Raw genomic sequence first — 26,504 nt, forward strand, 5'->3', positions numbered from 1 at the left:
TTTGTGAGATTTTTCTGAATAGCCAGTATAACCACCTAACAATCATGCCTTCTTAAACATTTTATGATGTCTTAATTCAACATCCCTGCTGTACCCAGTAGTTTTCACTTAGATAAACATGGCGTGCTGGCTTTATACCTCACCTCTGATGAAATTTCAGACTAATAGAGTTTTGCCACACAGAGAGAAAAAAAAGTGGCCATTTCTAAGTATAGGTGACAATATAAACCTAGGTTGGGATAGGCAAAGTCCCAGCAAAGACAACTATTTGCCACCATATTAGTAAAGTTAGGAGAAAAAGTTGTCTGGGCTATTAAAAACAAAAACAAATAAAAATATCTAGCAGACTCTGCAATGAATTTATTGTTATCTTTATCTGGGATCTTCTCTGAAAGCTTTGTTTCACATTCCCTTAAGTATCTACATTATCAGTTACTCCAGTATTCTTAATTTTACATTCTTGAACTTGTATCTCATATTTTTTAAGATTTAGAAAAATGACATGTTCCAAATTAAAAGAAAACATTATTTGAAGATTTTTTTCAGAAAAAGAGAAATACTTACAGCTGGAGTTTAAAAATACATCTTTTAATCATGTGACCTAAAATTAAATTAGAATTATCACAATGACTTAGAAACAATAAAACACTGAATCACAGCTATGTAAGAGACTTATTTTTCTTCTAAAATGTAAGTTAAATACGTTTATTACAGGCACTTGCTTATGCATGTTCAAGCCTACATTCTTGAAAAATGTAAAATGTAGATTCAAAAAATTCCAATAGAATTCTGACTGATGAACTAAGCTTCAGTTTACAAACATCTTAATTTCAATGAACTGGTTTAGTAAGCTAAAGTATAGTTAAAAGTTAATTATTTTACAGATGTTGTTAGATGGCAGTTGTTAAAGATCCCTTAATTTTTTCTCAGTAGGAATTTTTTTAAGGTTGTTTTTTAAGGTTGTCTTTTAAGGTTATTTACAGTCAGTAGCTAAATATGTGCACTATATATTCGAGAGGAAAAACTTACACACAGAAGAAAGCTATTATGGGTTAAATAATTTATTCTTATCAATTTATGTGAACTAAGGTCTATGGCTTTGTTGGTTTATTTATGTATTTCTGTAATCTAATGAAGACTGGAGTATTTGTCTTCTGAAAGTCTTGTCTGAATCAGGAACAATCACAGACACCTCTATTATAGCAGTGTGATTTGACTTCACACACAGCATGTAGCTACATAGACTGGAAGCAAGGGTTTTGAGAGAGTAAATGGAGGAATATCTTTCTGAGGAAGAGGAAATCGATGATCTGTATTCAGCAGAAGCACCCTGCTGGTCTCAGCTGTCCAATGCTGACGCATCACTTTCTTCATTGATACTTAGTGGCTACTCCATTTACTCTTTTAAAAAGTGCTCCCTCTAGATAACAATGAAAGAAAGATAACAAGAATCAATATTGTAGGAAGTCTCCTGTACAAGCTCTCTGGTAAACAGAAGATAGGGGAAAAAAAAACAAAAACAAAAACAAAAACAAAAGAAAGAAGATAGATCAAGCTTTTCTGGAGTTCAGTGTTTGTGTAGAATGAGTTCAAGATGATGCACTCAGTAGCATAGCTTTATTTGCTGCATCTATGAAATTTTCCTGAGTACAACTTAAAGTACATTGTTTTCTTTATTTCTGACACTTACAGTTCAAATACTAAAATTTGAGTATAACCTTCCAGTTTCATCCTACTTTATTCCTACACAGATAGGTGTAATACAGGATATAACCAAGGCTGTATAATATTAAAATAATTTATATTTCAGTTTTAATAGTGGAAACAATATCATGTAGAAAATCTTTGGGACTACTTCTAGAGGGAAATAAGAGCATGCATATCAATTCTGATCCAGGGTTGACACCATATGCCTACTCACAGAATAAATATTTATGTAGCCACTATAAGAAGATAATATATAACTACTTCCATATCTCCATTTGAAATCGCAGGCCATACTATCTTTTCATTATTCTGTTGGGACTCTGCATGTTATACTTGCTTATCCCAACTTTATTTGTAATGCCTCTTATCTCTTGCCAAGCATAACTGATTTCTGCACACCTTCCTATTTGGGCAAGACATTAAAGGTTCTTATCATTTCCATTTCAAAGCGATCTTAGGAAAGTAGAAGAACTCAGGGTTCAGCTCTTAACAGGATGGTATCCTTTGAAATAACCATTCCAATATTGTCCTTGAAATAACATCTGTAGCTTGTCATCAATGTTTTCTTTTCCCAATTCTGCTATGGCTTTTTCACCTGTTAAATCATATAAATAATACTTTTTTTCTAGAATACATCTGTTAAGCTAACTAAAGAATTATCTTAGTATTTTCTGCAGGCAAACATAAATGTTATATAAAACATACCATCATTACTTGCTAACATTACTGAAAGTAAACAAGATAGGCAAAGTAACTTTGTAGTTCACACACTGGCTTCATCTGACTTTTTATAATCACAAAAAAATATTTCATAATTTTGCATTACTCTATTCTTCAATACCAAATCTACAAATGTGAATTCATGGAGACCCTGCACTAGAATCCATTTTGTCGAGTTATTATTTTCAATTATTTTCAATGTCAAATAGTGTTATGAGCTAAAAGATCACCATATTACTCATTAGAATTTAGTTTGATGAATATAAAATGTGCATTAAAAAACATTAACTTTTAGCAATTCTATTATTACTCAACAAAACGCTAAATCTCATTTTTGAAAGTATGCTTCACACCCAGCACAGAGCCCAATGCAGGTCTTGAACTCACAACCCTGAGATAAAGACCAGAGCTGAGATCAAGAGTCAGATGCTTAACTAACTGAGCCACCCAGGCACCACCTCACATTTTCAAATAAAAAAAAAAAAAAAATTATTTGAAACTTTCAGTGCTCACAATAACAAAACTTTACTTCTTGCTAACATTACAGGTCTAAGTGTCTTCATTCTGGGACCTTGGTGAGGTAGGAGGCCATATAGGCATTTTCATGGTAGAGGGTAAGAAAACAAGGTGGATGGGAGGAACACATAAAGGCTCTTAGAGCTTCCACTCTGAAAGGGAATTTGGCATTTTTGCTCACTCTTTCTTGATCATGGAATTCAAATGATGCACCTCAAACTGGAAGGTACCACATGTCACACAGCAGTGGGCAGAGCAATATGCAGAAAGAATTAACAGGAGAAGCATTCTGATCTGTCAGATGTATATTATGATTCAATGATTCTTTTCCTGAGAACACCCAAAAATGATAAAACTAACATTAAGGTGGCACATACTGAATTTTTACGCAGCATTCTCTGTAATAACAGGGGTCTGGAGATAAACCACATGTCCATTTCTAAGGGGACACACAAATTGCAGTGAATGTTCACCATGGGGTATTATTACAAAAGCAATTATAAGCAATGAATTAATGTGCAAAGAATTATCTGAATGGATTTTTAAAAAATACATAATGCTTGAAGAGAAACCAGTGTTGAGATGTACAATGTATTAAATATATTTTTGAAATATATGCACACAAAGCATTCTATCAAATAAAAAAGTAGAAAGAAGACTGCAAAGACCCATAATGATAATATTGCATCAATTGAGAAATATGATTAACCCAACTTTATGCTCCTATGGTACAAATAATGGAAATGATTTCAAAAAATTGTATCATACCAGGAAAGTCTCTGACCTAATGAAATTAAATAAAAGTCAATTAAAAAAAAAACCAGATTATTTTATACTGAAGTATTTAAAATACAGCAGATATCTTAATATATGTAGATATAATAGAGATGATAAACTATAAGGAAAATATAGAACTGTTGGACACTAAATTCTAGATAATGCTGTGAGAAGAAATGGGAGAGAGGATATCTCATGCAGGTGGTTGTTGGTATATCTAGCTTATATCTGTCTTATATTTCATTTGTATGTTTTTCACTTTAGTAAAATAAGCTTAGAACAATAAATATATTTTTTAAAAAGGAAAAAAATCAGCGATGAGGCTCTGAATTAAGGAAATGGGGCCTGATGATGTATGGACTTTACTATGCTGTCTAAACCTACTTTGTTGAGGCTTTTTACCATGAATGGATGTTGCACTTTGTCAAATGCTTTTTTTTTTTTTTTTTGCATTACTGAAATGATCATATGTTGGGAGCCATTCTGAACTCACTAGTTGAGAAAACTCCTTGTGAGGTTATAGCAAGTTTGCAAGGCTCTTAAATCAGATGATGACTGATACCCACCTCCACTTAATTGTTTCTGCTTGAGCACTCAACCCCAAAGCACCTTGTTAATCGGTATTCAGAGTGACTTAGTCTGGTCTTGATATGCTGACTGCCTCTTGTGAAGGAACTTATTGTAGGAACTTATTCTTTTGTGATTATGGGAGCAAACATTTGTGTTTCCTGAAAAACCTGTTTTTCTTAATACTTCTCCTTAAGCAAACAGGCTATTGACCCCTGCTCACAAGTTGCCTTTGCTATACTAAAAACATTGTCTTGTATTTGAATGCTAAAGATACCTTCCTTCCCCATAGGATAAGCACTAAATCACCTACCTCAATCACTACTGATAAAAGTTATCAGCATGAATCTTCTACAAATCCATGTTCTGGGAAATTCTTACATATCAAAGAAAGTGGTCATCAGAAATCATTGTCTAAGCAAATGCCACTTCTGTGCTGTCCCCCAAGCACTTAATTATAAAATAAAGTTGAGTCTCAGTCAGAGCAGAGATGCCTGCCTGGTGACCAGAAAGATTCTCAGGGCTCTCTCACTCTCACCGACATCGTCCATCCTTCAGGGACCCCTGGACAGGCTGGAGTTGGACTCCAGCAATCATTTGGTTCCTATTCTTTCTTTTATTATGTGGTGTATCACGTTGATTCATTTGTGAATAGTGAACCAGCCTTGCAACCCAGCAATAAATCCCAGTTCATCTTGGTGAATGATTTTTTAATGTATTGTTAGATACGGTTTGCTAGCATTTTATCGAGAATGTTTGCATCTATTTTCATCAGAGATACTGCCCTATAGTACTCTGTTTTAGTGGTATATTTATGTGGTTTTGGTATTAGGGTAAAGCTGGGCTTAGAATTAATTTGGAAGTTTTCCTTTTTTTTCCTATTCTTTGAAAAAGTTTGAGAAGAGTAGGTATTAACTCTTCTTTAAATGTTTAGTAGAATTCACCTAGGAACCCATCTGGCCCTGCACTGTTGCTTGTTGGGAGTTTTTTTACTACTGATTTAATTTCTATCCTGGTTATCAGTCTGTTTGAGTTTTCTGTTTGTTCCTGTTTCAGTTTTGGCAGTTTCTAGGAATTTAACCATTTCTTCCAGGTTGGGCAACTTAGTTTTTCATATTTCATAATTTTCTCTTATAATTGCTTCTATTTCTGTGATGTTGTTATTTCTCCTCTCTCATTCATGATTTTATTTTATTTTGGTATTTTTTCTTTTTGATAAGTCTGGTTAGAGCTTTATTAATTTTATTGACTTTTTTCAGAGAACCAACTCCTGGTTTCATTGATTTGTTCTAATGGGGGTTTTTTCTTTGTTTTTTTCCTCTTTTATGTTTTGCTGATTTTCTTTAGTGATATATTTGAATTTCTTTCTTTTTATTCTTTCATGTTTATTAGTGGTTTTGACATACAGTTAACAGTAGATTTACATATAACTTTTTCTGCAAATAACAGTGTATATTAAGTTTAATGTCACTCAAGTGTGAATCCATTGCTTTCTCCTCTTCTCCCCACATTTTACGTATATATTTTATACCTTTTTTGTGAGTTCCATGACAGATTTTTACAGTAATATTCATTTTACTGCTTTTGTGTCCTGCCTTTAAACTGTCACTCTTTTATACTCAAAACATCTCCTTTACTATTTCTTGCAAGGCTGGGGTAGTGGTCACAAATTCCTTTAGTTTCATTTGTCTGGGGAACTCTTTCTCTCTCCTATTCTGAGGGATAGCTTTGCTGGATAGTGTATTTGTGGCCACAGATAATTCCCATTAACCACTTTGAATGTATCGTGTCACTGCCTTCTAGCTTGCCAAGTTTCTGTTAAAAAAATTTCCAGTTAGCCTTATGGGTTTTCCCTTGTAAGTTAAGGGCTTCTTTTGCTGCTTTTAAGATTTTGTCTATATTTTGCAAATTTAATTACAGTATTTCTTGGTGTTGGCCTATTTCTGTTGATTTTGATGGGAGACCTCTGTGCCTTCTCAATCTGGCTACCTGTTTCTTTCATCAGGGTAAGGAAATTTTCAGCTATTATTTCTTCAAATGAATGTTCTGCCCCTTTTCCTCTCCTCCTTCTGGGCCTCCTGTAATAAAAATGTTATTACATTTTATAGAGTCACTGAGTTCCCTGAGTGTATCTTCATTTAGCACGATTCATTTTTTTCTCCTTTGTTCACCTTCATTACTTTCTATCACCTTGTCTACTAGGTCATTCATTTGTCCCTTTGCTTCTCCCAATCGCTGTTCACCACATCAAGTGTGTTTCCAATATCATATATTGCACTTTTCATCTCTGATTGATGTTTTTAACTCTTTTAACTCTATGATAAAGGTCTCATTGATGTCTTCTATTCTTTTCTCATCCTCAGTATGTATCTCTATAATTGTTGCATTAAATTCTCCACCAGGCATGTTACTTATATCTCTTTTGATTAGGTCTCTGGTGGTGGCCTTATATACTTTCATTTGGATAAATTCTTCTGCCTTTGCATTTGGTCTAAGTCTCTGCCTCCTGTGTGTTGAAAAGCCAATTTGTCAACTGTTCCTGAAAGTAATGGCGTTATGAAGAAGAGATTAAATAGTGTCCAGGGCCAGGCACTTCAGGGAGTGTATCCAGTGTGTGCTGTGTGCCCTCTGTTGATGTCTTCTTGTTTGTCTATCCCTCAGGCCAGTTGTATGAAGAGGTTTTCCTTGCCTGCTGTGGGCAGTGTTTGGTCCCTGCACTGAATGTGGGGAGTTTTAACTAGGTGTGCTCTTGTCTGCTTGTAAAATGAGGCTGGTCACCACCTCCACCAGAACTGAGGCCCTGCAAAACTGTCTCATCAGAGGTGTTGGTGTGAACAGGGCTTTGTGCTGGTCTTCTCAGGGAAGAGGTCTCTGTGCTGAGCCTGAGGCAAGCATGACCAAGAAGGGCAGTTCCACCAAAGCACAGCAGGTGGGGTGGTGGGGTGGTGAGGTTTGGTGTAAGCAACCTAGGCATGCAGCATCAGTGCTACACTGCTTGCCCCAGGGATTTCTGTGTTTATGCTGACTGGTGGGGGAGAGAAATGGCACTTGGTCAGTTCCTTTGTTCTCACAGAAGTGTCTTCATGAAAACAGACTCTCAGGGATATGCTCCAGGAAGAGCTAATAATCTCCCCGATGTATGCCCCAGGTGCTCTTCAGGTCACTGTTTCTATGCTGTCTGCCCCCAAGTTTTTGCCTGCTTTTTCTCCAGTAGAATTAGAGTCCTCCCAAGGCTTTTCCCAGCCAAGCCCACTGACTTCAAATCTCCAGGCTTTAAGCCCCTGTGGTTGCACAGTAACTCATGAAATTCAGCCTCCTTCATCTTCCAAGCCAATCAATCTGGGGAATGTTTCTCCTTGTGCATTTCCCTGTGTGTTCCTCTCTTTCTTGCCCTTCTCTAAGACCAGAGGCTCCTCCTCTGCAGCGCCCAGGATCTGTTTCTCCCTTAAATCACATCTCCACACTTTCTACCTTCTTCAATGTGTCATCTTCTCTCTCTTTAGGTGTGGAGTTTGTTCTGGTGGTCTTCAGGTCGATTTCTGGAGTCTTTAGGACAATGTGATAGTTATCTAGTTGTATTCATGGGATAAAGTGAGCCTAGGGCCCTCCTACACTGCCACCATTTTTCTATTCCCCAGGGGATTGAGTGGTAAGATTTGTACTTAGGCTTGAGAAATAGAAATGCTGAGGCACAAAATAGTGCCAAAAATAAAACTCAAAAGCATTAGGTACCTGAATTAAGTTGGAATCTCCCATGTTTCGCTTTATTCAGGTATCTCCAGTCTACTGCCTCTGTTCATGTATTGAGTTAGAATAACACACATGACCCCTGACATTAACCCTGTTCAAATTATCCTTAGAGTTCAGATTCAATGTGACCCTGTTGCAGCCATTAAATGCTCCTTTTTTGTTTGTTTTTGCTTTCTGTGTGTGTGTGTGTGTGTGTGTGTGTGTGTGTGTGTGTTAGTGGCTTACCTTATGTGTGACTTATGGTAAATGCGTACTGGGAAAATAGATCTTGTAAGAGGGAGAAGAATCAATTATTGATTATGCAAAAAATTTTAGGTCTGAAGTTGATACCATCTATAACCTTCTCTAACTTGTCAAGTTACAGGTGAAAGAGGAGGCTGAGCAGTGACCTGGCTTGGTTAAGGTCACATACTTGCTTACAAATGATAAATTCAGATTCCCTCAGGTCTTCTGTCAAACCAGCACTCCTGCCTCCGGAGCAGTGGGTTTCAGTGAACGTTCTCCATAGAACTAGAGTGCCTCAGGAGGTGCCTCTAAAGACCAAGCACATGGCCCTCTGGCCCATCCTCCTAGTTTTGGCCTGGAAAGATGTACTTGATACTGTATTTTCAGGAATTATTTTTGGAAAACAATTTAATTTTTTTGTTAAATGAGAAAAAAATAAACATTGTATAACTTAATGTTTTTATTGTACTTCCACAAAATTAGGACATTAATTATGCATTTAATTCATATACTACTATTCTCAATAAAGACAACTTCTGCATTGCTTCAAAAAAGCAATTAAACTTTTAGTAAGTAACAAATGCTTCTAAAATTCTGGAGCTACAATGATAACAAAAAAAATATGACTTGAATTTCCTTTAGGGAGGGACAGGGAGAAAAATGGCAATTGAGGAAGACTTTAAAATTAGTATGAGATACACAGAGAAAGGCTGCTCTGCATAGCTGAAATGTTCAAGGAATGGTATAACGCAGAAATATGATTGATAAAGTATACAGAAAAATGTAACTGGGATATCTGGTCCAAATAAAAGAAAGAGCATGGAAAAGGTCATAAAGTATATAAGGGCAGAGCTATTTTATGGGTGCCTGGGTGTCTCAGTCAGTTAAGCATCTGACTTCAGACTTAGGCTCAGGTAATGATCTCACTGCTCACGAGTTTGAACCCTGTGTCAGGTTCTGTGCTGACATCTCAGAGCCTGGAGCCTGCATCAGATTCTGTGTCTAACTCCCTCTCTGCCTGTCCCTCGTTCATGCTCTCACTCTCACTCTCTCGCTCTAGCTCTCCCCTCTCTCTTTCTCTGTTTCAGAAATAAATAAACGTACAATATTTTTTTAAAAAAGGAGAATATTTTAGAAGCTAAAATTAATTCTGAATGGGTATGGGAGAAACTGGAACTGTGGAGTAAGTCATGTGACATGGAGAGCAGAAGTATAGGCTTTACCATGAGACTGACAGGGCTGGAGTCCTGGATACACAGCGTGAGCTTGATAACATACTTTAAACTGTCATGTCCACTTCTTCCGCTTCGAGTTGTGTTAGCAATAGTACCTTCCTCATAAAATGTGACAATGCTAAAATACACAACTAAGCATGGGATTAGTCACTGAAAGAATGAGATGTGGATGTGTAGACAGACGCATTTAGGTTGGAATCATGACTTTGCCTCTAAATAACAGCATAAACTCAGTTGAGACACTTGACTCTATGGCTCTTCAGAGTCTTTATACGTATAATGGATGGAAGAACAGTATGTTATATAGCTGCCTTATGTGAACTAATGAGCTTTGTATGTTCAAAGTTCCCACATAAAATTGTCTGTCACATAAAACAGCTCAACTCCTTTTATTTTAAATTATGGGTGTGGGTATTTTTTAAATATGTGGGTATTTATGTATCTATGTATGTATCTGCTTATGTATCTACCTACTAACCTACTTACCTAGAAGGCTGATCTTATATATTATAAACCAGAAGAGGTAAAGAAGCATGAGTGAGGGGTACAAGTTAAATTAATATGGTTATGAAAGACCATGCTGAGAAGATGATATTTGAAGGGATAAGGAAAAAGCCATGCAGATGTTTGGAATATAGCATAAAAATATATACCTATATATTTTGGCCTATACAGGTAGGCAAGAACCAAGTTATATGGATGTGCCCAGTATATCTTAGAAGAGGTAAGAAAACCAGTATGGCTACCGCAGAAAGAGGAGAATAGCAACATGTCACAAACACTGAGAGATATGATACAGTTCATGGGGAAATGGTGAATACAATGCTTGGTATTAAAGCAATTATGAGAACTTTAAGCAATTATTCTAAGTGTAAAAGGAAGGTATTGGGGGTATTGGAATTTTATGTTGAAAGAGCAGTGGTCTTAATCATTAGCTGCTTGGTTGGAACCCAAATAAGTTCGAGGGAAGCAGGGAGACTGGTAAGGAATCACTGCAGTAATCCCACAAAAAGGGGATGAATGCTTGGAACTAAATGACAGCAGTGGAAACATGGAAGATGTGATTGGACCCAGGATATATACTGAGGGTAGAGCTGATCCTACTCCTCCACATGTTGGATATGGGCAAATGAGACAGAAGATCTTGTAACAATAAAACAAAGTATGTTAGATTTTTTACATGGCCATCATAGACTTTTGCAAACATGGCATTACATAAGCTCTAAACCTAGATTTTAAGAGGGGTTCAGGCTTCCTTTCTTACTGCTTTTGGAAACCCTACACCACCACCATAGGGGAAAATTGGGTAAGCCTGTTGGACGAAGCAAACCACACGCCTCAATAGGTCTCATCCCCAGGAGAGCCAGCCAGTCTCCAACTGCAGAGCATGAAGCTACAACGCAGCTGTCCGATGACTAGCAAAGGAATCACTCAACAAGCTCAACCTCATTTGCCAAATGACAGAATTTGAACTAACTGATCGGATATTTTTTTAACCACAAAGTATTGAGGTGGTTTGTCATGCTGCAAGAGATAATGTTGCAAAGGATCTATAAAGACTTTGCTGGATTTGGATTGGAATATCATAGTCTCTGATAGACAGTGTTCTAAAATAAAATTGTCTATTATTTGTAAACTCCCCAAAAATTGTTTTCTTTACATATGATCCCCAAAGACCAGAGGCTTGTGGGACATCTCAGTAGCACTAAGGTATCTCACACTGGTGTGTGTGGTTAAACTCCTATCAGTTGTTTATGGTAAAGTCAAACTATAAATAATTCTCAATACATGTTAACACAACTATATATTCTGGGTTACTTCTCTCCTACTTGTCTGGAAGATTTTTCCCTATCTTCGTATCTCTCTTTGTATTTTTAACAACTCTTTCCCAATTTTTACTCTTAGTTGATGACTTCCTTTCAGTTTCACTTAGGGAGTTCAAAAGAAAATTTCCATTATAAACAACCATCTCAACTACCCAATTTTTTGCATCTGTGCTCACACACCTTGTTTTTCCTTCTATTATGTCATTATAAAGGATCTGATCTCATTCTCTATGTGAGAAAGAGACTAGCCCACCCCCTACCAAACAAGATCTTATCTACTTTCACCTTTCCCATTTTTTCTTCATTGAATTTTCTTTTTTAATTAGGTCTAATTTTAATCTCCACTATCCAAACCATATTCTCAAATTTAAAAAGTAAGCATAATTAATTTTACAGTAAGTATAGATTATTTAAATTTCTTGAATGAAGATGAACTCTGATGAGTATACAAACAGATCAGATTATTTTAACATGATTTTAATTATTATTAACAAAAATAAAAATAATTATTACTTGACTATTATTTTAATGTGAGTACTTATTCTCCTAAATAGATCTACCCTCACAATATATACAATTTGGAGAAAGTATTGGCATTTTCAAGTTAAAATATTTTATTATTCAGGACAATTTCTTATGACATTAATTCCTTTAATAAGGAAATAATATCCTCACTTTCCTCATTCATTCATATTCTGTTTATATTTATTAAATTTAAAAACATATTATGTCTTTTGTCATTCCAAAATAGTTTTCTTTTTTTTTAATGTTTTATTTATTTCTGAGAGAGAGAGAGAAAGTGTGAGCAGGAGAGGGTCAGAGAGAGAGGGAGTCACAGACTGAAACAGGCTCCAGGCTCCGAGCTGGCTGTCAGCACAGAGCCTGACGTGGGGCTCGAAACCACGAACCGTGAGATTATGACCTGAGCCAAAGTTGGATGCTTGACCGACTGAGCCACCCAGGCGCCCCACGAAATAGTTTTCTAATGCATCTAACTGGAATGCATGGAACTATATTATACACTTGGCAACACAGGTATAATAGATGCCATCTGCAAGGCTTTGAACTTCAAAATCTGGAATTTAAATTTCTGAAATAACTCAACTTATTGCTGGCTTTGCAGAAATGATGCTGATGATCCTTCTAAGCAATAAACATGATGCTCCCATAGATAATTCATTAAAGGTTTAAAAAATATTTTCACTGAATGCTTTGGAAATCTTTATTGGCTAATTTTTCTTAGAAACATATTTTCCAAAAAGACCTTCCCTTTATTCTCTGGCAGGATTTTCTAGTGTAGTAGAGAGTGATGATGCTGTGGCTTGAAGCAATATTCCAGCTGTGCTCAACAAGCAGGAGGATGTGAGTCTAGACACACTTATCTAGTTTGTGTGCATGTGCAGCATTACAGAAACTGGATGATGCGTCCTGAAGAAGGCTGCGACTGATCAACAGTTTAGTGATATGGTTGGTGGTGGCTTTTCTGCGACAATCCTGAATTAAAGCATATTTCTAAAATTTCCATTTGAATAAAATTCACCTCACCGATCATATATTTTGACAACTGGTGTAGAAAAAAAAATCTATCTCCTATATTTAAGAAGCTCAAGAACATGTCCCTTAGGTAATAACATCACAGCCGTACCGCAAAAGTTAGCATGACTAACTGGTACTAGAGAGAGATGCTATGTTTGCTTCAGATGAAACTGGAAATTTATATACAAGTTTTTCTGAAAGTAGTTAGAAATCAAAAAGCAAATTGAGATGGAGGCTTGTGGAAGTGTGGATATTTTTGAAAACCACAAAAAGTGTTTTCTTAAAAATAGTTTTAATGTTCATTTACTTTCAGAGAGAGGCAGAGTACTAGCTGGCGAGGGGCAGAGAGAGAGGGAGACACAGAACAGGAAGCAGGTTCTAAGCTGTCCACACAAAGCCTGATGTGGGGCTTGAACTCATGAACTGAGAGATCATGACTTGAGCCAAAGTTGGATGCTTAACTGACTGAGCCACCCAGGTGCCCCCAGAGAGTGTTTTAAAACAGCTACTCTAGAAAAATATACCTGAGAGACAAGAGAAACATGTGGAATTCACATCAAAAAATTTAGAAAAATTTTAGTGGCAGGGATTTAAATTCAATAACTCAACTTTTTATAACCTTATATAAAATATACAACCTGGAAGAAAAGCAGTGTAATCAAAGAAAGGTTGAGTTGGATTTGGCAGACGTTGACAAGAGGAGAGAATCAGGGAACTAAACATATCATACCTCTTATGAGATCAAAATGGTTGCAGAAATCAAGCCAAATTTCAGAGCAGTATGGGTGAGAAAAGTGATGTGTTTCAGAGAACTAGAGTTTACAATCAAGATGAGCAGAATAAAATGGAAAGAGAAAATGAGAGAAGCTGAAGAAAGAATTTTTGGTCAGAGGAGGAACTGTTGATTTTGAAATATTCATAGTAAAGCAAAATTAAATAATAGTGAAATGCAAAATGGGTGTGTGTTTGATAATAGTTAAAATGGGACAGAAGTGAAGTGGTTCAACATGATGAAATAAAGAATCTATAAAAATAGGGAAGAGAAAATATAGAATGAGTAGGGGGGTGGCTGGGTCGCTCAGTCAGTTAAATGACTGACTCTTGATTTCTGCTCAGGTCATGATTTCTTAGCTGTGCACTGAAGCCCCATGTTGAGCTCTGTGCTGACAGCGTGGGGCCTGCTTGGGATGCTTCCCTCTGTCTCTCTGTCTCTGTCTCTCTCTCTCTGCCCTTTCTCTGCCTGCTTGTGTTCCCTTTCTCTCTCCTTCTCTCTCTCAAAAATAAACAAATAAACTTAGAATAAGTAGACGGTAATAATTTTCCAAAAAATGAAGATATTATTAATGACAGGGCAACAGGTATCCCTAATAACAATGGTGATTGAAGGACATGCCAAATGTTTCCTCTAAGTTCCTGAATTGGGGCAAAAGGAAAAGGTCCTTTAATAAAATATTGAAGGCACAGTAGCACTGGCGGGGGAGGGGGGGAGGAACAAAAAAAAAAATGTTTTCTATTGAGTCAAGAAAGAACACAACATTTTGTAACAAGTAGGGGAAAGTTAAAGAAGAGTGCAGTGGATGATGACAGTGACCCGAGAGGTTTAAATGGCTCACAGTCCTGCACCTACCCCAGTTCCTCTGTAGAGTACAAAACATCTAGGATTATCGCACACCCAATGGGGATAACTTAATATAACTGTAATAAGAGCTGAAAAAATCTGCATGGAACCACTCCCATGAAAGAAGAAGTGACCGTGCTACAGTAGCTCAAAGTAGTACAGTCTAGAGCCCAACTAGAAGGTGCAGCAGACAGGTAAAAATAATTGCAACATCACTGAAAACATCAAAAGGCTAAGTCCCTGAGGAGGACCACCCTGCCTTGAAGAAACAAGAGAGGAAGTCACAACTTCATCAGCTATATTTCACAGGATATCCACGTACAGAGTCCAATTGCAAAACCAAACTAGCCAATCCTCACCAGTATAAGGACATTTGTAAATTTCAGACTGATCTTTCTCCAAACATGATGATATCACTAAGTCCCTCTTTTGCACATAAATCTATAAATTCTGTTGGGTTGAAAAATGGAAGGAAAAACATCTAACATTTACAAACTATGTTACTTAAAGCAAAGTTGAATGAATTACTATTTAACAGTGGGTATAAATACCTGCCACATACCACTTTGGCTAAGGATTAGGGTACATACTATTTGTTCATAATTACTTTCTCTCCATCAGTGCTTCATGGGAGATGGGATATTCTTATCTATCCCAGTGACTTCTGCCTTGGTCATGTGACTTGCTTTCATCAGTGGATTTTGAACAGACCTGAAATGCAATGGTTAAGCAGAAGCTTTACATATGTTCTATTCATGTAGTTTCCCTCAGGCCCTTTTCATTTCTCTCTACCCTGAGAACAGAACGCCCTCCCAAAGCCAGTTGGAAAAACTGAACTATAGCTGTCACACAAACAAGAAAGAAATGCACATTGCTATAAGCAGCAAGGTATTTCATTTGGTTTTTGGGGGGTTTTTTGTTGTTGGTGGTGGTGTTTCTTTGTTTGCTTTGATACAAGTGTAAAAGCTGAGTAATCATGGGTTTATCAAAAGATTATATCAATTATAGTTATAGGAATGTAAAGGTCCTCTTTAAAAGATCAAGTGGGACAGTAAGAGCTAGTTCTGATAGCCAGAATGCCTCTCTGGTATAGACAATCATGTATCTACAGAATTCACAGACTTAGAGTAGGTGCCTTATCTTTGCTTTTCCCTTAGTTTTGTTGATATCTTCTTTATGAGATCAATGACCTACACTGTGATACATTTTCAAATGTATCTTCTATAGGAAACATGTTCATTTCTTCTCTCTTCATCCCTGTGCCTAGGTATTAATGTGACTAACATTTCTTGTTATGTAAATTAAGCCTCTAAAAACCTTGAGTTCATAGGTATTGCACTGCTATCTTTGGGTGGTTAGGTTTTATGGAAAATCATTTAGGAAATTTGAGATGTATTAATGAAAATACTGTAGAAAATCAGAACAAAAGATAAAGCAAACAAAACATTAAAGATGCTTATAATTCTGTTCTCTACTCATAACCACTACTGAAATATTGGCATGAATAGTTCTTCTCAAAATGGGGATAATATTCAATGTGATGCCCTTAAATATATGTACCATAATAATTTGTTAATTAAACATATTTCTATTGCATTCAAATTTCTAAATTGACTTAACATATTTAGCCATTACTTATAAATTTGATTGTGGTCATTTGAGTGTATTAGATAAATACTACAAGACAGTTTTATTGATTTAATAAAAGCTTTGAAAACATTTTAAGCTTGGTTGCTTTTATTTAATATTTACCTCATATAAATTTCTCTGCGTGACTCCAACTATATCTACCATAGCTGTCTCTTAATATTTATAACACCTAGAGAGAAACAAATAGGTCTAATTATTTCTTCAAGTCCTTCTAATCAGACACTGGATTTGGGACCACTGTACTCTAACAGAAGCTGTTAGTCAAGAGACCTTAATATTCTTTCTCCTTTACATACCCAAAACACCAAAATTGGCAGACCTAACTACTGGCATCATTTTATTGGAATTGGAGAGCCCAGGTTCACACAAGGGTTAAAAAAATAGTGTCACATTTCTAATGAAATTGAGCTCAAGATCTTGCTAAACAAGCCTGGACATTCTAAACTTAATCAAAAGACAAGATCAAGGTACCAATAATATTCCATAGTACATCTATAGTATCTTGTTTCTAATTTCCATGGAAAGCTTTATTCTTCAGAGAATGTTCCTAAAAACTCTGTATAAGGAAGGAATAAATATCAAGGCAGTGGAATGAATGAAGTTCTCTTGATTTCTCCTTTTATTGCAGTACCCAGCATTTTCTTTGTATGTGAAAAAAAAAAAAAAGAAAAATGGCTTTCTAATCTTTCTGCTTCAAAAAAATACTTATGTAGAGATACTTAAATATAAGCTGAGAAGGTTTCTTTCATGACTACATTAAATGTGACATCAGTCTACTTTTTCCACATAACAGTGTTCATTAAAGTCTGCAAGCTGCTGCAACACAGGTCTTTTGTCAAGGTTTCTGTGCATTTCCCCTTTGGTTTCACATTTTTAATTGGTTTAACCAAAAAGAACATAATCTCTACCTGGTAACAGGAAGATATCCAAGTTTCATATTAGCTTTCTTATCTCTAGTGGCTATCTCTAGCAATGCAGAATACTAACGAATACAATATAAGGACCTCTGTGGCTAGAAAAAAAGGGAAAGATGATCTTCGTTTTTGGAAAGTTTTGCCCCTAGACCACATGGCTCCACACAATTTTCTCTAGTGTGGTCTCAAACATATTGTAAGTAGACTTCCAATGAGTTGAAATCTTTTTGTTAAGGTGTTATACTGCCAAGCTGTTAGAGTAATGCAGCTGGGTCTAAAATTTTTGGCTTTTTAGTCAAAGCTGAACAGTGTCCATAGATTTTTCTGAGCCACTTCCAACATACAGTAGCAGCTGCTGTGTTTATGTACAATACCACTGTGCAAGTGGCAATTAAACTACAAAATTCTAGATACGCACTTGGGAAGCAGCAGGCAGTCGGCGCACAACTGGCATTGAGCTAAAACAGAAAGGATGCCTACTTTTAAAATGTAAGTCAAACTAACAAACTTCATGATGCTGTGTACATAAAACGGTGGGTAAAAAACCAACACCGTTTGATAGAACAGGACAAGAATCTTTAGGATGAAATATGAAGGGTTTTTCTTTTCTTCACTCTCTCCACATGTGGCTTTAAAAAGTAATTACAAGGAGCATGAACTCTTTTGATACACTGTAAAACAATTAGTATTCAACATTCGTATCTTATAATAAAGTATCATTTTAATGCATGCCCTATGTGTACAAAGTCCTAAAACTAATTTTATCAGGGCTGAGGAGTTTGAAATTATTATTGGCTTTGCTTTTAACATGTGGAGCATTTGAATAAAAATGTCAAATACCTCTGATGAAAATAAAAGGCAATTATAATCAGAGGCATTGCACTTACTGCATATTTCCTCTCTTCGAACTTCCAGATAGAGTGTAAATTTTCTTGAAAATCACTGGCTTTAAATCTAGTGGACAACACTTTTCAGCATCTATCATTAACTCCAAAAAAGTTTTAGATGTGGTAGACTGCCTTCTGGGGTATTAATCAGGACAAATGTAATTCAAGTAAGTCTATTTACTCTTAATTAGCAAAATCAAATGCTGTAAAGTTCTATCCATTGTTAGATAGATCTTTCTATGTTTTAAGGAAAATGTACTATCTTCTCCAGCACATTTTCTAGAAATAATTTATTTTTACTATGCAATGATTTATTAAAGACTACAAAATATGTTTTGATTTAGTTCATACTTGTTCCATTAACTAATAAGCGGGAAAACTTAAATACAAGGATCAAAAATGTGAGATAATACATTAACCTAACACACACAAATAAACAAAAGATCCTGATCCCTTTCAAATGTTTCAAACGTTCCCAGAGTTCCGGATATTACTTCTAGTCAGAGCTCATCTCAGTTCTGACCCTCCATAATATCACTGAATCCGCTTGATTTTAATATCAAGGCAAGGTAAAACAGCAAGGTAAAATACGTTACCTGCCAAGAACACGGAAGAACTGAAATTGGATCCTGTTTGAATGACTCATGAGCTGTAAAACCTGAGATGACCATTAAACCGGTGTAAATCTGGGATTCCTTTAAATAATTAAACCTGTATCCCTCTCAGGAGTGCAGAAAATGGTTTCTCGAGTTGGGGTATGTTAATGTACAGGACACAGAGGAATGCTGCTGGAGAAATATCAAATCCATTCAGATTTAGACTCTGTGAGGTTGGAAGCCAGGTCATTCTAATCACAGCTGCCTTCCACATCTCTGCTTCATGCTGGTCATTGAGGAGGTACTCCATATATATTTGATGAATAGATATTGAAGTATTTCATATTTTGAAGGCATCTACTTTACCAAAAGTTGTATAGTTGCGAAAGGTAATTTTATGTTAAAATAGCATTGATATATTACACAGTAAAGTCTAATATATGAACTTCTAAAATAAAAAAGTGCTTCAAAGATACTTTTTTCATTTATAGTGATTCTTACTGCCCTAAGTCCCAAGATTTCTCAAGAAATTTAAGTTTATACTTGGGATGAAGTCTGCTATCTGGCTATCAAAACTCACTTTTCTCTTTTTTATAATAACCGTTTTAAGTGGGAGGTCCATCCAGAGATCAAATTCTTTAAGCTCCACATTAATGAGCCTTGTGTTGACCAATATGTAGTTCACTTCTTCCAGGGCACACATGAAGTTACACTAGCAAGACTCCCTTCTTGTGAGACCATGTGACCAGTCTGAGACATCAGAATTGATGCATGACAATTTCTGACCCAGCCACAGACCCTTGAGCATGCCCTCCTACGTTGGCTCACTGTACAGTTAGATACTAATAATTTAGAGTTGGAACACTAAGACTCTGAGGAAAAATGGAAACAATGATGGAAAGAATCTGTGTCTCTGAGTCAATACACAGAAGAGAATCAGCCTGATGACTTATGTAGAGAACAGCTGCATTTGTTTGAGCAAGAACTAAAGTTCTGTTGTTTGAGCAAGATCTAAAATTCTGTTGTATTAAATTAACTGGGATATTTAAGTTTCTTTGCTTCCATGGAATAGCTTACCCCACCCTAAACAGCCATTTGTATTTACAAATAGGGTGTTAACAAAAACTCTTTATGTGTCATTGGCTTAGCATTTAAGTAGTGAGCAATAAGGATGTTACACTGAATCCTGAAAAGATCTGTTTTGTATCAGCAAAATTCCGGTAAAATTGTCAACTTTGATAGAATGATTATAGGTCTTTCTGCTAGAAGCTATGAGGTAAAAAGTTGGGAAACAATGTCACATGTGTAAGGGCTGGTTAATATTGACTATTTTGGGCAAAATGTGACGAGACAGATGAGTTCAGGAAGAAATCAGAAGACTTATAAGTAGAAAGAAAGAGTAAAGAAAAGTTCCAGATTCGTTACTTTTCAATGTTAAAAATCAGGTTGCAACTCCATCTCAAAGAGTTGAAAATAAAATTTTAGAAGCCTTTGAACAGCACATGATTACTGAAACTTTTCATGAATGAGGCAATAAAGATCTGCTGTGGTGTGGTTGGAGCAAGAGGCACTGGAACAAGAAAGCAATGAGATAAAGGATATTTAAAGGTTATGTCTTATAAAAAATTTTAGGATCGGTTATTAAAATATCTAAGTGTTTAGAACAAACTCAGTTCTGAGGACAATATATTGACTAAGGAACAAGGAACCCAGGCTAAAAAAAGTCTTTAATGTGAAAATGGCTCCAAATTGATTAATTAATTACATTGTTGTAAAGACCCTACTTATATTTACAGTCATCAGGCTCAGCTCTTCAAATAAAGGGCTGTAGGCTGTGACAATAGAGGCCAATGACTTGAAAGGTGGGGAGAGGCTCCTCATTACTCCCCATTAATTACAGAATTACTGGGAATCCTGTTTCTCTCCTTAGCCTCTTCTGAGAGAATCTTAGTAGGAAGAGCAGGGGAAATTATTCCTGCTTCACATACGGCCTCAACTGACAATATGGCGGTCATGGTTAGCCTTGTGGACCCAGGTAACTGACGGAAGTCCTGACTCTCCAGCAGTCCTCTACACTCCTCCACTTGGAGAGGATGTGATACACCCCATTACTGCTGTGCAGAGGGTGAAGCCTAGCTCCTTCTTGTGATCTCCAATGACACTGTTGAAAGAGGTTCATGGTAACTTCCTGGCAGAGGTGAACATCCCAATTCCCTACATGGCCTTCTCACTGTAGCAGGGCATGGGGTATTTGGATTACCTCACTACAAGTTGACAAGTGTGGAAATCCAGGTGTCCCACTGGAGCTTTGTTATTGTGGATATGGATAGGACTACACACTGTTTACAGGGTGTATTGGTCGAATAGAGCAGTGCTGGCTAAATATTTTCTGTATCATCACCATTTCTGACCATCTGGCTAGAAAGAGCAAGATCTTGTTGAGGCCTATATTGTATTCACCCAACGGCATTTCTGGGTTACCACCTTCTCCTACACACACTGGGTTATGGGAAGGCCTACAGAACTCACCATCATCACATCATTCCTTGTGTCTTGAAATCCCTGATTGGTTTGTCTTCTACTCTAGACCTTTCAGAGTTTTCTTGAATAATGCGCAGAGATTTTAGTTGTGCTTAATGGAAGGAACAGGAAAAATTGTGTCTAGTCCATCTTCTTGGAAGCAGAAGTTGTGAAGATTGTATTTGAAGTATTGTCATATGTATAGTGTTATTTGTAAGAGAATGTTCGAGCTCATCAAAGAAATGTAACGGAAGTAAATCATTTTATAGTTGAGACACCTGAAGCTCAGAAATGTCAAGTGGATCAGTCAAAAGTTTTCAGGGGTAGGGCTATTTTATTGTGTTCTGTGTTGCTTCAAACCTAATGAAGAAATTTCTAACCCAAAAAACTTTCCTATATTCTTAATGCATAGAAAATAGTGCAATTGTACTGTTTTCTCATGATATGAATTTGACAATCTCTCCTTGTAATTATGCCAAACATATATACTATTGTTTGTATTCTAATTTAATGTTAAACTTCCAGGTGAATTTTTCATTATCATTTTGTAGTGACCAAAAACTCAGTTAATGATTTTTGATTGAAAGTAATTCCGTTTTCTGTGCCAAAATACCAACATTATCTTCTCACTATTTTTTTTAATGTTAATTTTATTTTTGAGAGAAAGAGAGAGAGAGACAGAAAGAGAGAGGCTGAGTGTGAGAGAGGGAGGGGCAGAGACGGAGACAAACAATCTGAAACGGGCTCCAGGCTCCAAGCTGTCAGCCTAGAGCCTGATATGGGGCATGATCTCATGAATCCTGAGTTTATGATTTGAGCTGAAGGTGGACCCTCAACCAACTGAGCCCCTATCCTCTCATTTTTAAAATTCAACCTGTCTTCTGTATTCTTGTAAAAGAAATTCACCTAGATTTGTAAAAATCATATAAACAAAAAAATAAATCGAAACACCAATCTCCTTTTTAACTAGTAATTTGCCATCACTATTGAACCATCTAGATTTGTTGCTACCATCCATTTTTCGTGTGTTCTTTTAACCTTGCTTTTCCTTTATTCAGTTGCCCTTTTTCTAACCTTCCTTGAAAGTGATTAGTCTTTAACCCCCCTCTTACTTTATCTATTCTTGTTTCAGACATTTGAGGTTATATGTCTATTCTTCACTGACTATAGACAATTGCTATTATTTAAATTTATCTTTAAAAAAAGTTAATTTTACCATTATTCTCTGTGAAAAAAAAAATACTGAGCATGGACTCCATTAATTCTGATGACCGACCTCTGTGGTATATGCTGTATTTATCAGCACAATAATTCTACCTCATTGCATATCAGGTGAACTTGTCATTACTGTTATTTCTTTTTTTTTTAATTTTTAAATGTTTTATTTATTTCTGAGACAGAGGGAGAAAGAGAGTGAGAGCGAGAGAGACAGAGAGAGAGAGAGAGAGAAAGAGAGACAGCGTGGACAGGGGAGGGTCAGAGAGAGAGAGGGAGACACAGAAACTGAAGCAGCTCCAGGCTCTGAGCTAGCTGTCAGCACAGAACCCAATGCGGGGCTCGAACCCACAAACCGTGAGATCATGACCTGAGCCGAAGTCAGACGCTTAACTGACTGAGCCACCGAGGCGCCCCATCATTATTGTTATTTCTGACATACACAATGTCATTTACTTGATCGTCAATATTTCTTTTTAAACTTTTCACTGAGGATCAATCGTCTTTTTTCCAAATTCTTTATTATTTTTCAGCGTTCTTCAGGTAGAAGTAAATTCCCCTCAGTCTTTTTGTAAAGTGGCTTTTAATTTCATCTTTTCTTGTCAAGTCATGGTTTTATTACACATATTCTCAGCAATCTGAAGATGTTAGAATATGATTGTACCATATGGGAATTTAATAGAAGCATACTGAATGCTGTGTGTTGCAGCCTGTATTTAAATGTGTTTTTAAACATGTTCCAATTTGAAGGACGTTCACTTCACATCTACCTTATTTCTCCCAATTTGAGTTATATTCAACTGTCTCAAGCTGACATAGTTATTCTTTTGCTACTTGGTCTGCCTTCACACTGACTCAAAGAACAGTGTAGATATGTTTAGCCCTCCCCCTCCGGCTCTAACTCACCCTGAGTCAACTGAGGAGGTGCTTGAGGACAACTTCCAGCACAGAGGAAGAGAGGACACATGGGCTAGACTACAAAGCAGAAACAAGTGATATGATATCTCCCACATGGTAAACGGGTAATCTTTAAAAGAAGCAACAATGATGCTATTATTCTGGCAACGAAAGAAGGCCTATGGCAAGCAACTCATCTCAAAATGCAAGGTATTTGAAGACAGCATATTAGTATAGAGGGGAGTACATAACAAGCCATGATCCTTCTACACCTGCAGGTGAACATGGTTGTTTTCAAATTGATGTACTTTACACAAGTAATATAGGGCATGGTTGTGTTCTGCTGTCTTTTAAAAATTTTTTTAACGTATATTTATTTTTGAGAGGGAGATAAAAAGACACAGTGTGTGCACGGGGAGAGGCAGAGAGAGAGAGGGAGACACAGAGTCAGAAACAGGCTCCAGGCTGTGAGCTGTCAGCACAGAGCCTGACATGGGGCTCAAACTCACGAACCATGAGATCATGACCTGAGCTGAAGTCAGATGCTTAACCTACTGAGCCATCTAGGCACCCCATGCTATGTTATCTTCTGACATCTACTGTTGTCTTTGAAAAAATCTACAGGTAATCTATTAAATCTAACTATTCTAATAAGACAATCCACTTTGCATTTTTAAAAGTCTCTCTGGGATATATATAGAAATGAATGTAAAAATTTTTTAAAAAATGTCAGGACTTCCTAAACTTCAAAAATATGATTATATGTTTCATTAACTATGAATATTTTCTGTCACTGTTTTCTTTGGACATCATCTCCCCTAATTCTATCTATTTTATCCTCTGGGATCCTTTTCATTCTTTGGAAATTCTAATTTTGCCTCCATGTCTCCTAAATTTTCTTTCATTTTGCCTATCCCTTGATCATTCCTTTTAAGCACAGTTTATAAAAAATACAACCTTGATGTTACAGTCTTCGACAGACTCTACCCCAGGGATGTCAATTATAAAGGAAAAATAGACATCATTCAAGAAGGAGAACTTATTTCTGCTCTCTGGAAATAAGTCAGTCTTGATTTAAATATACAATTACCGGCACTAAGTTCCTTTAAAATTTAGAGTGATCTATGATTCTCTTCAATGTTGGTGCACTTACTGTCTTTTAAGAGAAAGTAATGTTCTTTTCCCTGAAAACAGTAATTCCTCTTTCTGTAGTGTTCTTTTTTTGTTTCCAAGGCCAAACTGTATACCAGACAATTAAAAGAGTCAATTTCAAAACCACTAGCATGCAGACTTAGTGGTTTCAATTTAACTTTTCTGCAGGTTAAAATTTTAAGTTTTGCTCATTTATAATTTGGTGTTATTTCCTCCAAATTTTCTTTTCCCGTATTTGAATGGAACTTAAAAATATTTCATAATCGTTATTTCATGATCAAGAATAGAATTATTATAGCAAACAAGAGCAGATGACTACTCTGTTATCAGATGAGCCTACAAAAGAAAATTTTGTAATGAATGAGCAATTATTGCTTAACTGTCTGGATGCTCTAACAGATGCTCAGCACAAGATATAATTCTCTTCTTAGTAAGTTCAAGAGAACTTTCAATTAAAATAGAACAAACTGTATAAATAATGGGATGCTCAATAAAAGAAACCTGCTTCTTGAGCTTCCCCAGAAACACCTTTAGGAGGGGAGTGAGGAAAAAAATGGATCTTTTCCCCATCATGTACATAAACAAATGCTGCTGCAGGTACTACCTTTCAGAAGTTTTCCAATACGTGCCCATAGATCCTCAAATTCTTGAATACCTTCGAATGGCATTCTAACGGAAGAACAATGAAAAGGATGTAAAAAAAAAAAAAAAAAAATCTTACGTAATCCTAAAAAAGTCCCCACATTTTAACCTTCGTCTGTACCTTCCATTCTTCTCCCACTCCTTTCTTCATTCACCCTACACAAGGTTATCCCAGGACCTTGAGGGTTTTATACCCTGCTTCTCTGGGCATTTTCTTCCACTCAAACTGCAGTGTATACAATTTTCCTGAGTATGTATTGGGAGACATGTATATGTTGATTTTTCTTTAAAAAAGATTATCTAAATATAAGAAGCTATTTCTGCAGAAACTAAATAGCCTTTTGCTTTCTGTTCCATGGTCAACTCAAAGTAAAGATAAAGTGTTCCATTAAATCTGTTTTTAATCGTATAAGTGCCCTGATGAAATTGTTTCACTATACAAAACCATTATGTTAGACACAAATTAAGGCATACACAAGACATTACAATGGTATTTAAAGTGAAATATTTATGAAGTGATTTAAATACTAATGACACAGCATTCCTAAAGGAGTCACAAAATTAAAGGATAAGAGCATTCCACACCAGCATTGCAGTCCGTGAGGCTGTGGCATGTTGCGTATATTGTTTCTCATTATTCAATTCTTAGAAATGTAGCCAGGAGACACAAGAGAAAGAGGACATATGGGGGCGGAGAGGCATATTTGAAGGACATCCTCTCTATGTATCCTACCCATCCAGCAACACACGGTCTGTCAAGAACCTACTTATGGAGTAATTTCAACGCTCTAGGACAAAATCTTGCCCTTTGTGTTGGAGAGAATGTTTACTGCTTCAGATGGTGATAAACCAACTTCAGCACAATCCTACCTTCACAAATCCAACCTGTTTGCAACCCTCTGCCCGGCCATTCTCAGTGTAGAGGCTGATCTACTTCTTTATGGTTGCAAGATGGCTAATGACGAAGGAGCTGGGTGGCTTTTAATTAGAAAATTGACCATAGCTGGCATATCTCTAAAGCACTTTTTTCTAAAATTAAGTAAAATAATTCTAAAGAAGAAACCAGAAATTTCTAAAATTGAATTAATACATTAAATATTTGGTCAGTTTTTGAGTCTTTTAGGGCATTTCTGTAAATTAATGAGTTATTAATATGTTACTTACAACTGCAACATTTAGTAACCTGCTTGTTTTTTACAACTTTTAATGTGTGGAGTAGCAATATGAAGATAGGCTGAGATGGATTAACACAAACTATGAGCTGTCAAAAATAGTACTAGATCTAATTTACAACTCTAGGTCAAAATAAAAATAAATAACACAACCAATGTTTGTGTTGCATTAATTAAGATGAGCAAGTCTCTATACCACATTAGCACTTGAAATAACAGTGTATGAAAAAATATATATCCATGCATGAAAATATGTATCATATTTTATATGTAAAATACAATGTTTTGAATATTGTGATAAGAAAGAGGAAATCTACTTGAAGCCTAAATTACACAAGTAGATATAATTTAATGTTTAAATGTGAAGGAAATATATTTTACT

The 26,504-nt window shown here is 36.2% G+C and overlaps 1 long non-coding RNA gene across 2 annotated transcripts; it reads right to left on the reverse strand.

The window, feature by feature from the left end:
- Window positions 1–1,064: 1,064 nt before the first annotated feature.
- On the reverse strand, window positions 1,065–24,967 carry LOC120224887. Of its 2 annotated transcripts, none has more exons than XR_005526692.1 (3): window positions 24,913–24,967; window positions 15,068–15,188; window positions 1,065–1,420 (listed from the first exon to the last, which is right to left on the reverse strand). It is a non-coding gene; the product is annotated as an uncharacterized LOC120224887 (long non-coding RNA). The 2 variants fall into 2 exon arrangements; XR_005526693.1 differs by lacking the exon at window positions 24,913–24,967 and adding an exon at window positions 23,166–23,227.
- Window positions 24,968–26,504: the final 1,537 nt, after the last annotated feature.

The sequence above is a fragment of the Hyaena hyaena genome, unplaced genomic scaffold (assembly GCF_003009895.1).
Source record: "Hyaena hyaena isolate Hyena2069 unplaced genomic scaffold, ASM300989v1 scaffold_1288, whole genome shotgun sequence".
Classification (NCBI taxonomy): Eukaryota; Metazoa; Chordata; class Mammalia; order Carnivora; family Hyaenidae; genus Hyaena; species Hyaena hyaena.